We start from the raw sequence: 15,408 nt of genomic DNA, 5'->3' as shown, positions 1-15,408 counted from the left end.
AAGGCGATACCCTCTTTCCTAGGGTTCCTGTTGAGGATCTGCTTTTTAAGCACATCACAAAGAGCCTGATGCCCTTTGAGGCTTTTGTGCATGCCTGTCATGTACAATTCCTTCCGCCCTGCATCGTCAGTGATACTAGCAATGTCCTCAGATGAGGAATTAGTGATAGCAGAGGCATGTGAAGAATTTGAAACATTAGCAGCATTTGAACATTCAGGTGAAGAATTAGCAGATTCACATTCAATGCACTTCAAGCATGGAGGAACAAATTCTTCCTGAGAAGCGCTGATTTGTTGAGCAAGTAATGAATCGCGCTCCTTCTGAAGATCTTCATAACTCACTCTTAGCTTTTCAAGATCTTGCTTTCTTTGAAGAAATTCATAAGAAAGCTTCTCATGATCAGATAAGAGAGTGTTATGTTGATCTTGAAGGGTGTCATACTTAGTATGAAGTCTCTGAAGACTTTCAGCCAAAGCTTTTGACTGATCCATTTCTTCACCCAACATATCATCGCTCTTGTTTAGCATATAGTGAACTTTTTCCAAAGCTCTTTGTTTTTTAGTGGCAAGGGAAGCAAGTTTGACATAGCTGGGTCCAAATTCATCACCAGATTCATCATCACTAGACTCGGATAGGTAGCATTCAGTTACCTCAGCATCTTTTGCCATAAGACATGATGCAGAAGATGATGATTCTGGTTCGAATGTCATCGCTTTGAGAGATTCCTTGAAGTCCTCAAACCAAGGATCATGGCAGGTTCGATGACCTTCATAGACCTCAGAGAGACGGTCCCAGATGAACTTCGCATGATCGAGATGCATGATATTCCTGAACTGATTTTGTGACAGACTGGAGCAGATGGCATCCTTCACCGTGAGGTTGAGAAGAGTGTACTTGCGAATGTCATCAGCTTCCGCCATCTTGCACAGATCGATCAGACCAATCTCAGTGATGGTCCACAGCTCGCTGTTCATCGCCATGAGGCATTTCTTCATCATGGCCTTCCACTTGGGATACTTGTGACCGTCAAAGATGGGGCATGTCACTTTTGTCATACCTACGGTCGACATAACTAAAACTCCAGGTGGTTGAACCAAAATCACACAAAACAAGGGAGTACCTCGCTCTGATACCAATTGAAAGTGCGTTATATTGACTAGAGGGGGGTGAATAGGCGATTTTTATGAAATTCTTCACTGAGGAATTTGCCGGTGAGGAAATTCCTTAGCGAAGAACTACTAGTAGAGGAATAAGTACTCAAAAGTAAACATAACAGAATACAAGCATAGTCATCATGATGAAATGAAGACAGGCACAGAGTACAGGAAACGTAATCACGGGATAACACAAGATGAAGACAAACAGACTGAAGAAATTGAACTGAGGAAATTGAGAAAGTCTTCAGTCAAAGTCTTCAAACACAGATATGAACAAACACACAACACAGTTATGAGGAAATGAAAGAGTTGAGGGAATAGAACCAGTAAGCTTGGTGAAGACAATGATTTGGTAGACCAGTTCCAATTGCTGTCTCAGTTGTACGTCTAGTTGGAGCGGCTGAGTATTTAAACTCGAGGACACACAGTCCCGGACACCCAGTCCTGAACACGCAGCTTAGGATGCCCAGTCCTCACCGTATTCTCCTTGAACTAAGGTCACACAGACCTCGTCCAATCACTCGTGGTAAGTCTTCAGGCGACTTCCAAACCTTCACAAACTCGGTCACTCGGCGATCCACAATTTCTCTTGGATGCTCTAGACCATGACGCCTAACCGTCTGGAAGAAGCACAATCTTCAAAGGTAACAAGCGTCGGATCCACGCAGGATCAATCTCTTCAGTGATGCTCAATCACTTGGGGTTTGTAGGTGTTTGGGTTTTGGGTTTTTGGTTTTTCTTCACTTGATGATTTTCGCTCAAAGTCCTCAGAGGATGGGTTACTCTCAAATGACAAGTGTCAGTTTCTCTCGGAGCAGCCAACCAGCTAGTGGTTGTAGGGGGGGGGGCTATTTATATCCTAGGGAGCAGCCCGACATGATAAGACATAAATGCCCTTCAATGATATGACCGTTAGGTGGATAGATATTTTGGGACAGCTGGCGCATAGCACAGCAACGGTCGGAATTTTGAGTAGCAAAATCCTCAGGGCTATCATGTTCCTCACTGTGTAGGCAATCCGCACTGGCGAATTCCTAACTCCTCAGTCAGAACAAATTCCTTAGAGACCAGAAGAACTTCGTCTCTGTCATTGAAGAATATGACTGGACTGTATGAGATTTCCAATGGCTTCACTCAAAAGGATTGGTAGGTGTAGGATTTTGAGTTGAGCATCACATGGAAATTTTTCCTTGGTATTTCCTCGACCCCCTTTAATAGTACGGTGTTTCCTATGACTCAAGAAAAAGAAAATGAAACTACGAAAACAAAAGTCTTCACGCTTCATGTTCCTCGAAATAACAAGTCTTCACGGTCACACCATTTTCTTCACTTCCATAGTCTTCATGAAAGTCTTCAGAAATACCAAAATCTTCAGTCGAAGATATTCATTTTTAGGGGTCGACTTTTACTGTAAATATCAAACTCCTCATAGACTTATAGACCTGTGTACACTCACAAACGCATTAGTCCCATAACCTATAAGTCTTCAATACACCAAAATCACTAAGGGGCACTAGATGCACTTACAAACACCCCCGTATTTTCTACGTGGGGGCTGAAGCCGATGACTGGAAAACTTTTAGATTATGCAAACAACGGCAGCACAGGAGGAATCAAAAACTTTTAAGCAAAAATTATTATATTATCATCATACTGTCTTCTACAATTCAATACATTTCATTCAAATATCATATCTTTCGACCACTGACCCTCTATCAAGCGGGCACCCTCTAAGATATCCTTGAAATAGTGTTCGGGTGCGTGATGGTCCTTACCCTTGGGGGGACTCCTCGCGGCAACGTCAGTGGCCTTCATCTTGGCCCAGTATGTTTTGACACGGGCGAAGGCCATCCATGCACCTTCAATGCATGTTGAACGCTTAACGTCGCATCCACAAGCCTCTGCAGCAAACCAAAGTAACTACTTAGAATGGGCTCTGCAGGCCGCTGTCGGACTATGACGTCCATCATGGCGGAACCAGATATCCTGTGGAGCTCAGCCCACTGGGCCATCTCTTCATTTAATAACAACTGACGCTTTGGCGCGCCGAACTATGACCAAAAAAGCTTCTCTGTGGCACACCCTTCCTGCACTTGATAAAATTGCAACGCATTGGAGGCGCTCTTCGGCAGGTCTAAAAACGGTCCAGAGAACTCCACATTTGGTTAAGCAGGGAATACTTTGGATCACCAAACTTCGTCTGTAAAAACAAAGGCTTAATTACCAGCCACTATCTCCCTAGCATGTCGGATCTCTTCCCGAGCCGCTCTAGACTCAGACCGTGCTTCTTTCGTTTCTTGTAAGGCCTTGTCGAGATCGGTCGTTCTGGTCTTGTTATCCTTCTCAAGGAATTCACACTGGATGGTGGTCTCCTCCAGCTTGCGCACCATGGTAGTAATTCTTTCCTCACATTGGCACCGAACGACCTGTTCGGTTTTTAATTCTTCGGTCGCCTTATGGGCAGCCAGATTACTCATCTGGGTTTGTTCCTTGGCAAGGACAAGCTCAACCCGAAGGGCCTCCACCGCAGCAGCACCATCTGTATTTACACATGTCTCAGTGTACAATTCCAGCTTCATGCTCATGTTATCATGCATAAATATATTGGCTCACCCAAAAACATACCTTGCGCTTCGTCAAGACAATTGTTGATCAGCGTGATGTCATCATCCGCCTCTTCAATCTTCCGCTGCAGATCCGCAACCTCCGTAGATCGGGCAGTTGCAGGGGAAGTAATAGCGTGTGTTCAAAGTAGTCATATTATTTCCTAGATAAATATTTTTCATCCTCTGATTGCTTCCCTTGGGGAGCCTATTAGAGTCTCAGGGGATACTATCTATACATAGGAGTATTTTGTGAATAAAACACAATTGAAAGCATTATAGCACAAACCTCGAAAGCTCTTAGCAGGCTCATGAAGGCTTCATTCAATCTGCTATTCACGGACAGGACCTTTTTAACCATCGCGCCCATCAAGGTACGATGGTCTTCGGAGACGGACGCTTGTCACAGCATGTCCGTCAATATATCCGGCGTTTCTGGGTCTCCGAAAGCAGCCGTAGCGGCATGACCTCCCTTCAAAGGGATCCGTTCGTTCGCCCCTAGAGTTGGCTCCAACTGAAAGCCGGACAGTCCGGGGCCTTGATTGTTGGCCCCCGGACCCTGGGCTACCGAAGTGTCATCTTTGGTTCGTGTTTTCATCACCCCTCGCATCACTTGCGGATCAGGAGAGATCCTCCGGGACGACACCTCGAGGTCATCCACCTTATTGGGCGAGGAGACTGGTGGAGGCGTCTCGCTTTCCATCATCTCTGGAAGAAGGTCTCCTGAGGAAGATGATTGTTGGGAAAGATTGTGCGCTGAGCTGCAAAAAACATACATTTCAGATGTTACCCTGGTCACAGGGGAGGAACGGGGTATGTGTAAAACGCCCTTGTTTGCTTACGATTTAGGCTTGGCCTCGCTGGAGGACTGTGCGATAATGTCGTCCTTCAAACCCGAGCCGCCCAACAGAGGCATCTTGCCTCACTTGGGAACCCTTTCTTCCCAGTCTTTGGAGACGGTCCTTTTCTTACCATAGGGGGAATGAATGTTGGCTTCCCCTTTACTTTTGCCTTTGGGCGATAAGATTTTCATCTTCCCGGACACAGTTTCTAAAATATCTTCAGGATGGAGGCCCTCTTTGGTCCTCCCGCTCCCCGGCTTCTCCTCCTTCGCAGACATCTGGTAGGGTGCCGAGGCCAGCATCCTTGTTAATACGAGATCCGTTGAGGCTTCAGGAAGGGGGGCCGAACACCTAATTAGTTCCGCTTTCTTTATATAGCCCTGAAAGAAGATAATTTGCTCGGTAACATATCACGATATACTTAACTACAAAGTGTTCGAAAGACAAGTGCTTACCGGGGTGTCCGGATGGTTGAAGTCAAGGCCGGCGTCTTTGGAGGTGTCCGGCCAATGTTTTAGTTTCTTGAAAAACATCTTCCACATCCCTTTGTGCGTAGCACCGAAGAAGTATTGGAGGGTTCGTGGCCATTCGGGGTTAAACTCCCACATGCGGAGAGGCCTACACTGACATGGCAGGATTCGGCGGATCAGCATTACTTGAATCACGTTGACAAGATCGATGTCCCTCTCGAGGAGAGTTCGATGCGGCTCTGAAGAGTCTGCACTTCATCAACAAATCCCCAGTCCAGCCCCTTATTGACCCATGATGCAAGCTGTAACGGAGGGCCGAAACGGAACGCAGGTGTAGCTGCCCACTTGGTGCTATGGGGTTCAGTAACGTAAAACCACTCTCGCTGCCATTGATTGGAATCTTCGGTGAAGGAGCCTTTTGGCCAGGGAGTGTTGGTAAGCTGGTTTACTACGGCACTGCTGCACTCCACTTGTTCCCCGTTGACTACCTTTGGCTTCACACCAAAGGTCTTGAGCCATAAGACTAAGTGTGGGGGGGTTCGAAGGAAGGCCTCGCATGTGACAATAAACGCCGAGAAGTGAAGGAAAGAATCCAGAGCTAGATCATGAAAATCTAGTCCGTAATAAAACATTAGCCCCCGGACAAAGGGGTGGAGAGCGAACCCTAGCCCTCGGAGGAAGTGAGAGATGAATACGACCTTCTCGCCGGATCTGGGGGTCAGGATAACCTGTCCTTGAGCAGGAAGCCTATGGTGGATCTCCGCGTCAGGTATCTGGCTGCCCGAAGCTTTGTAATGTCCTCCTCTGTAACGGGGGAAGCCACCCATTGGCCTTGAGGGCTGGGTCCGGACATGATGGGGAAGCTTGAAGCAATGAAGTCGAACCTTGGGTTCTAGAACTCGAGGTTGGAAAGATTGAGGAGAGGTTTGGCGTAAAAGGATGGCCCTTGGTTCCTTTATAAAGGTAGCAGGTATTGAACACCTCTTCCTAAGCCTAAAAGCCTGCCTATTGCCAAGGAATCTTTCCAGTGGAACGGTTGGGTTACCCATGCTCGTATTAATGAGGATCCTGCGATAAGGGGGACACGATCTCTGCTCCGACAGAACGTGCCAATAAGGGCCACGCCTCGAAACATGGAACAGGAAATGGTTCGAAAAAACAACCGGACAGATGTGATATCATCTCGTAAAAAATTTGTCAGCAGATGGGACTCGTGAAATATTATATTCCCTGCAATCGTGTGTGGTACTTGTGTTGCAGATCCGGGCACCTTCTTTTTATCCGAATACTATCTTGGAGTATTTAGAAAGTGGAACCCGCCTTGCAATGCCGAAGACAATCTGCGCACCGGACATATCGTCATTAAAGCCTGGTTCAGGGGCTACTGAGGGAGTACTGGACTAAGTGGTCCTAGGGTGTCCGATCTATTGGATGTGGGCCGGACTGATGGGCTGTGAAGATACAAAGTCCGAAGGCTCTACCCATGTCTGGTTGGGACTTTCCTTGGAGTGGAAGGCAAGGTTGGCGATCAACTATGAAGATTCCTTTCTGTGTAACCGACCTTGTGTAACCCTAGATCCCTCCCGTGTCTATATAAACCAGAGGGCTAGGTCCGTAGATAGGCCCGAATAATCATATCCAGGTTAGACTTTTAGGGTTTAGCCATTACGATCTCGCGGTAGATCAACTCTTGTTATACTCATATTCATCAAGATCAATCAAGCAGGAAGTAGGGTATTACCTCCATAGAGAGGGCCCGAACCTGGGTAAACATTGTGTCCCCCGTCTCCTGTTACCATCGACCCTTGACGCACAGTTCGGGACCCCCTACCCGAGGTCCGCCGGTTTTGACACCGACAGCATCCCCAAGCTTAGTTGCTTGCTTCTCTTTGGATAATAGCTTGGGCTGCCATGGGCATCCCAAGCTTAGGCTCTTCTTACTAGTTATTCCTTCATCCATTGTAACATCACCCAAAACTTGAAAACTTCAATCACACAAAACTCAACAAAACCTTCGTGAGATCCGTTAGTATAAGAAAACAAATCACTACTATAAGTGTTGTTGCACACCAATTCATATTTTATTATTGCATTATATCTACTATATTCGAACTTTTCTATGGCCAAAACTCCTTAAAGAAAACCATAGAATCATCAAAACAAGCACACAACGCAAAGAAAACAGAATCTGTCAAAAATAGGACAATCTGTAGCAATCTGGGTATTTAGAATACTTTTGTAACCCAAAAAATTCTGAAAACTTAGGACGACCTGAGAAATTTTTATATTAATATTCTTCAAAAAGAATTGGTATTTTATCATGGTCTGGTTAAAAATGAAAATTATTTTCATGAGCGCAAAAGTTTCTGTTTTTCAGCAAGATCAAAGCAACTATCACCCAAGAAGATCCTAAAGGCTTTACTTGGCACAAACACTAATTAAAACACAAAAAACACAATCATAAAAATAGCATAATTGTGCAAACACTCAAGAATAGGAAGCAAAAATAAAAAATAAATTTTATTCATTGGGTTGCCTCCCAACAAGCGCTATTGTTTCACGCCCTAGCTAGGCATAATGCAAGGATCTAAGTTTTGTCATCCTTGTTTTTAGTTTCCTTAGAGGGGTTTTTGTCATGAAGTTCTGTAAAAACAACATAAAACATATTATACATAGAAACCTTATCACTATTAAGTTGCTTATCATCATAACCACGTTGATTTCCGGCAACAATCCAAGAGTAATGTTGATTAACATTATTGAAAACTTGTTGGATTACATCTAGAATGGGGACTTCCTTTTTAAGATTCTCATCAAAGATTTTATTATCCCCAAGAAAATGTCTTCACACATAATCACTATTGTAAATAATTTCATCTATCATGGGCTTTTCATGATTCATACCATAAAAATCAAAGATTTCCCTAGATTCCCATATTATGTAGTCAAATTCATTCATAAGAATGAGAGTGACTAACTTTTTAGACTTAGGATTCTTTATATCGGGCTCAAAAAACAATCTTTGTAAAGTAGGATGAGTACGAATAAGTTTACTTTCAAGTTTCAGAACTACTGCTGAAATGGCATCCGCATAAGATCTAGTATTTCTAAGTATAGGAGCATCATCAAGACTTAGATTTCCAACACAATTGAAAAATTCTTGGATACGTTCTTTTCCCATAACCTTCCATTGCCCCAAGATAAAAGTTTTAGCATCAAGATTGCCCGTACGTACAATCTTAGGAGTTAGTCCATCATCCGTTGCTGCCATACCGAAATCAGTCATGATTGCAAGCAAATGATAGATCTGACGAGAAAACAGCGAACGAAAAAGAGGGCGCATAAAACGGCAAATTTTTGTGAAGTGGGAGAGAGTAAAATGGCAAATAATGTAAATTGCGAGGAGATGATATATTTGATTAGGAACCTGGTAGATGTTGATGATGTCTCCCCGGCAATGGCGCTAGAAATTCCTTTTGATGTCTGCTAGACTACGTTGGTATTTCTCCAAAGAGGAAGGGATGATGCAGCACAACGACGGTAGGTATTTCCCTGAGTGATGAGACCAAGGTTATCGAACCAGTAGGAGAACCAAGCAACACTACGTAAACATCACCTGCACACAAATAACAAATACTCGCAACCCGACGTGTTAAAAGGGGTTGTCAATCCCTTTCGGGTAACAGCGCCAAAAATTGGCAAATGGACGTGATAAAAATATGATAGATGGGATAAATAGATATCGAATAAAATAAATAGTAGATAGGTATTTTTGTATTTTTGGTTAATAGATCTGAAAATAAAAGCAAAGGAAAATAGATCGCAAAGGCAAATATATTAAGGAAGAGACCCGGGGGTCGTAGGTTTCACTAGTGGCTTCTCTCAAGAAAGATAGCAAACGATGGGTGAACAAAGTACTGTTGGGCAATTGATAGAACTTCAAATAATAATGATGATATCCAAGCAATGACCATTATATAGGCATCACGTCCAAGATTAGTAGACCGACTCCTGCCTGCATCTACTACTATTGCTCCACACATCGACCGCTATCTAGCATGCATCTAGTGTATTAAGTTCATGGAGAAACAGAATAATGCAATAAGAACGTTGACATGATGTAGACAAGATCTATTTATGTAGAAATAGACCCCATCTTGGTATCCTTAATAGCAATGATACATATGTGTCGGTTCCCCTTCTGTCACTGGGATCAAGCACCGTAAGATCGAACCCATTACACATCACCTCTTCCCATTGCAAGATAAATAGATCAAGTTGTTGGGGAACACAATATTTCAAAAGAATTTCCTACAATCACGCAAGATCTATCTAGGAGATGCATAGCAACAAGAGGGGAGAGTGTGTCTATGTACCATCCTAGACCGAAAGCGGAAGCGTTAAGTACCGCGGTTGACGTAGTCAAACATCTTCGCGATCCAACCGATCAAGTACCGAATGCACCGCACCTCCGCGATCTACACGCGTTCAGCTCGATGACGTCCCTTGAACTCTAGATCCAGCTGTGGCCGAGGGAGAGCTTCGTCAGCATGACGGCGTATTGACGGTGATGGTGAAGTTACCGACGCAGGGCCCTAAGCACTACGACAATATGACCGAGGTGTGTTTCTGTGGAGGGGGGCACCGCACACAGCTAAAACAATTGTCAACTTGTGTGTCTATGGGGTGCCCCCTCCCCGTATATAAAGGAGTGGAGGAGGGGGCCGGCCGGCCTCACAAGGCGCTCCCCAAGGGGGGAATCCTACTCCTACTAGGAGTAGGTTCCCCCCTTCCTAGTCCAACTAGGAGAGGGGAGGAAGGGAAGAGGGAGAGAAAGGAAAGGGGGCCGGCCCCTTCCCAATTCGGATTGGGATTGGGGGGCGCGCCCCACCTTTTGGCCACCTCCTCCTCTCTTCCACTTAAGCCCATGTAGGCCCATTAATCCCCCGGGGGGTTTCGGTAACCCCCCGCCCCCGGTACTCCGGAAAATGCCCGAACTAATCTGAAATCTTTCCGATGTCCAAACATAACCTTCCAATATATCAATCTTCATGTCTAGACCATTTCGAGACTCCTTGTCATGTCCGTGATCACATTTGGGACTCCGAACAACCTTCGGTACATCAAATCACATAAACTCATAATACCAATCATCGTCGAACGTTAAGCGTGCGGACCCTGCGGGATCAAGAACTATGTAGACATGACCGAGACTCATCTCCGGTCAATAACCAATAGCGGAACCTGGATGCTCATATTGGTTCCTACATATTCTACGAAGATCTTTATCGGTCAAACCGCATAACAACATACGTTGTTCCCTTTGTCATCGGTATATTACTTGCCCGAGGTTCGATCGTCGGTATCATCGTACCTAGTTCAATCTCATTACCGTAAGTCTCTTTACTCGTTCCGTAATGCAAATAACTTATTAGTCACATTGCTTGCAAGGCTTATAGTGATGTGCATTACCGAGAGGGCCCAGAGATACCTCTCCGACAATCGGAGTGACAAATCCAAATCTTGATCTATGCCAACTCAACAAACACCATCGGAGACACCTGTAGAGCATCTTTATAATCACCCAGTTATGTTGTGATGTTTGATAGCACACTATGTGTTCCTCCGGTATATGGGAGTTGCATAATCTTGTAGTCATAGGAACATGTATAAGTTATGGAGAAAGCAATAGCAATAAACTAAACGATCATAGTGCTAAGCTAATGGATGGGTCATGTCAATCACATAATTCTCTAATGATGTGATCCCGTTTATCAAATGACAACTCATGTCTATGGTTAGGAAACTTAACCATCTTTGATTAACGAGCTAGTCAAGTAGAGGCATACTAGTGACATTCTGTTTGTCTATGTATTCACACATGTACTAAGTTTCCGGTTAATACAATTCTGGCATGAATAATAAACATTTATCATGATATAAGGAAATATAAATAACAATTTTATTATTGCCTCTAGCGCATATTTCCTTCACAAGTTGGCCAAACAAAACCCCAAATATCATAGAAGAAATACGAGGCTATAAGCAATCTTGCATTTAAGAGATCACAGACGACTCAAATAACTCTCATGGATAAAAAGAGATAGATCTCATCATAAACTCAAAGTTCATCGGATCCCAACAAACACATCGCAAAGGAATTACATCATATGGATCTCCAAGAGACCATTCTATTGAGAATCAAATGAGAGAGAGGAAGCCATCTAGCTACTAACTACGGACCAGAAGGTCTACAAAAGACTACTCACGCATCATCGGAGAGGCACCAATGGACATGATGAACCCCTCCGTGATGGTGTCTAGATTGGATCTTGTTGGGGAACGCAGTATTTCAAAAAAATTCCTACGATCATGCAAGATCTATCTAGGGATGCATAGAAACAAGAGGGAATAGTGTGTCTATGTACCCTCGTAGACCGAAAGTAGAAGTGTTAAGTAACGCAGTTGATGTAGTCGAACGTCTTTGCGATCCAACCGATCAAGTACCGAACGCACGACACCTCCGCGATCTGCACACGTTCAGCTTGGTGATGTCCCTAGAACTCTAGATCCAGCTGAGGCCGAGGGAGAGTTTCGTCAGCACAATGGCGTGTTGACGGTGATGATGAAGTTACCGACGCAGGGCTTTGCCTAAGCTCTACGACAATATGACTGAGGTGGAAATCTGTGGAGGGGGGCACCGCACGCGGCTAAGAGATCAACTTGTGTATCTATGGGGTGCCCCTCCCCCGTATATAAAGGAGTGGAGGAGGGGAGGTCCGGCCTCCTATGGCGCGCACTAAGGGGGGATTCCTACTCCTAGTAGGAGTAGGTTTGTCCCCTTCCCTAGTTGGAGTAGGAGAAGGAAGAGAGAGAGGGAGGGGAGGAAAGGGGGTCCGACCCCCTCCCAATTTGGATTGGGCTTGGGGGGCACGCGCCTCCCACTTGGCCGCCTCCTCCTCTCTCCCACCATGGCCCATTAAGGCCCATTAACTCCACGGGGGGTTCCGGTAACCCCCCGGTACTCCGGAAAATGCCCGAACCTATCCGAAACCTTTTCAGTGTCCAAACATAGCCTTCCAATATATCAATCTTTATGTCTCGACCATTTTGAGACTCCTCGTCATGTCCGTGATCACATCCAGGACTCCGAACTATCTTCGGTACATCAAATCACATAACTCATAATAGATATTATCATCGGACGTTAAGCGTGCGGACCCTACGGGTTCGAGAACTATTTAGACATGACCGAGACTCATCTCCGGTCAATAACCAATAGCGGAACCTAGATGCTCATATTGGTCCCTACATATTATATGAATATCTTTATCGGTCAAAACGCATAACAACATATGTTTGTTACCTTTGTCATCGATATGTTACTTGCCTGAGATTCGATCGTCGGTATCATCATACCTAGTTCAATCTCGTTACTGGCAAGTCTCTTTACTCGTTCCGTAATGCAACATCCCGTAACTAACTCATTAGTCACATTGCTTGCAAGGCTTATAGTGATGTGCATTACCGAGAGGGCCCAGAGATACCTCTCCGACAATCGGAGTGACAAATCCTAATCTCGATCTATGCCAACTCAACAAACACCATCAGAGACACCTGTAGAGCATCTTTATAATCACCCAGTTACTGTGTGACGTTTGATAGCATAGTAAGTGTTCCTCCGGTATTCGGGAGTTGCATAATCTCATAGTCATAGGAACATGTATAAGTTATGGAGAAAGCAATAACAATAAACTAAATGATCATAGTGCTAAGCTAAAAGATGGGTCAAGTCAATCACATCATTCTCTAATGATGTGATCCCGTTCATCAAATGACAACTCATGTCTATGGCTAGGAAACTTAACCATCATTGATTAACGAGCTAGTCAAGTAGAGGCATACTAGTGACACTCTGTTTGTCTATGTATTCACACATGTACTAAGTTTCCTGGTTAATACAATTCTAGCATGAATAATAAACATTTATCATGATATAAGGAAATATAAATAACAACTTTATTATTGCCTCTAGGGCATATTTCCTTCAGTCTCCCACTTGCACTAGAGTCAATAATCTAGATTACACTGTAATGCTTCTAACACCCATGGAGTCTCGGTGTTGGTCATGTTTTGCTCGTGAGAGAGGCTTAGTCGACGGGTCTGCAACATTCAGATCCGTATGTATCTTGCAAATCTCTATGTCTCCCTCCTTGACTTGATCACAGATGGAATTGAAGCATCTCTTGATGTGCTTGGTTCTCTTGTGAAATATGGATTCCTTTGCCAAGGCAATTGTACTAGTATTGTCACAAAATATTTTTCATTGGACCCGATACACTAGGTATGACACCTAGATCAGATATGAACTCCTGCATTTGCTGCTTTCGAAGCAGCTATGTATTCCGCTTCACACTTAGATCCCGCCACGACGCTTTGCTTAGAACTGCACCAACTGACAGCTCCACCATTCAATAAAAATACGTATCCGGTTTGTGACTTATAGTCATCTGGATCAGTGTCAAAGCTTGCATCAACGTAACCGTTTACGACGAGATCTTTGTCACCTCCATAAACGAGAAACATATCCTTAGTCCTTTTCAGGTATTTTAGGATATTCTTGACCACTGTCCAGTGACCCATTCCTGGATTAGTTTGGTACCTCCCTGCTAAACTAATAGCAAGACACACATCAGGTCTGGTACACAACATTGCCTACATGATAGAACCTATGGCTGAAGCATAGGGAATGACTTCCATTTTTCTCTCTATCTTCTGCAGTGGTCGAGCATTGAGTCTGACTCAACTTCACACCTTGTAACACAGGCAAGAACCCTTTCTTTGCTTGATCCATTTTGAACTTCTTCAAAACTTTATCAAGGTATGTGCTTTGTGAAAGTCCAATTAAGCGTCTTGATCTATCTCTATAGATCTTGATGCCCAATATATAAGCAGCTTCACCGAGGTCTTTCATTGAAAAATTCTTATTCAAGTATCCTTTTATGCTATTCAGAATTTCAGTATCATTTCCAATCAACAATATGTCATCCACATATAATATCAGAAATTCTACAGAGCTCCCACTCACTTTCGTGTAAATACAGGCTTCTCCAAAAGTTTGGATAAAACCATCTGCTTTGATCACACTATCAAAGCGTATATTCCAACTCCGAGATGCTTGCACCAGTCCATAAATGTATAGCTGGAGCTTACACACTTTGTTAGCACCTTTTGGATCCACAAAACCTTCTGGTAGCATCATATACAACTCTTCTTTAAGATATCCATTAAGGAATGTTGTTTTGACATCCATTTGCCAAATTTCATAATCATAAAATGCGGAAATTGCTAACATGATTCGGGCGGACTTAAGCATAGCTATGGGTGAGAAGGTCTCATCGTATTCAACTCCTTGAACTTGTCGAAAACCTTCTGCAACAAGTCGAGCTTTGTAGACAGTAACATTACCTTCAGCATTAGTCTTCTTCTTGAAGATCCATTTATTCTCTATGGCTTGCCGATCATCGGGCAAGTCAATCAAAGTCCACACTTTGTTCTCATACATGGATCCCATCTCAGATTTCATGGCCTCAAGCCATTTTGCGGAATCTGGGCTCATCATCGCGTCCTCATAGTTCGTAGGTTCGTCATGGTCAAGTAACATGACTTCCAGAACAGGATTACCGTACCACTCTGGTGCGGATCTTACTCTGGTTGACCTACAAGGTTCGGTAGTAACTTGATCAGAAGTTTCATGATCATCATCATTAGCTTCCTCACTAATTGGTGTAGGAATCACTAGAACTGATTTTTGTGATGAACTACTTTCCAATAAGGGAGCAGCTACTATTACCTCATCAAGTTCTATTTTCCTCCCACTCACTTCTTTTGAGAGAAACTCCTTCTCTAGAAAGGATCCATTCTTAGCAACGAATATCTTGCCTCCGGATCTGTGATATAAGGTGTGCCCAACAGTCTCCTTTGGGTATCCTATGAAGACACATTTCTCCGGATCTATGATAGAAGGTTGAAGCTTTTTCACATAAGCATCACAGCCCCAAACTTTAAGAAACAACAACTTGGGTTTCTTGCCAAACCACAATTCATATGGTGTCGTCTCAACGGATTTCGATGGTGCCCTATTTAACGTGAATGCAGCCGTCTCTAAAGCATAACCCCGATACGATAGCGGTAAATCGGTAAGAGACATCATAGATCGCACCATATCTAATAAAGTACGATTACGACGTTCGGACACACCATCACGCTGTGGTGTTCCAGGTGGCGTGAGTTGCGAAACTATTCTGCATTGTTTCAAATGAAGACCAAACTCATA

This window comes from Triticum dicoccoides, chromosome 4A (genome assembly GCF_002162155.2).
Source record: "Triticum dicoccoides isolate Atlit2015 ecotype Zavitan chromosome 4A, WEW_v2.0, whole genome shotgun sequence".
In the NCBI taxonomy this organism is placed as follows: Eukaryota; Viridiplantae; Streptophyta; class Magnoliopsida; order Poales; family Poaceae; genus Triticum; species Triticum dicoccoides.
Note: the sequence above shows the minus strand (reverse complement) of the source record.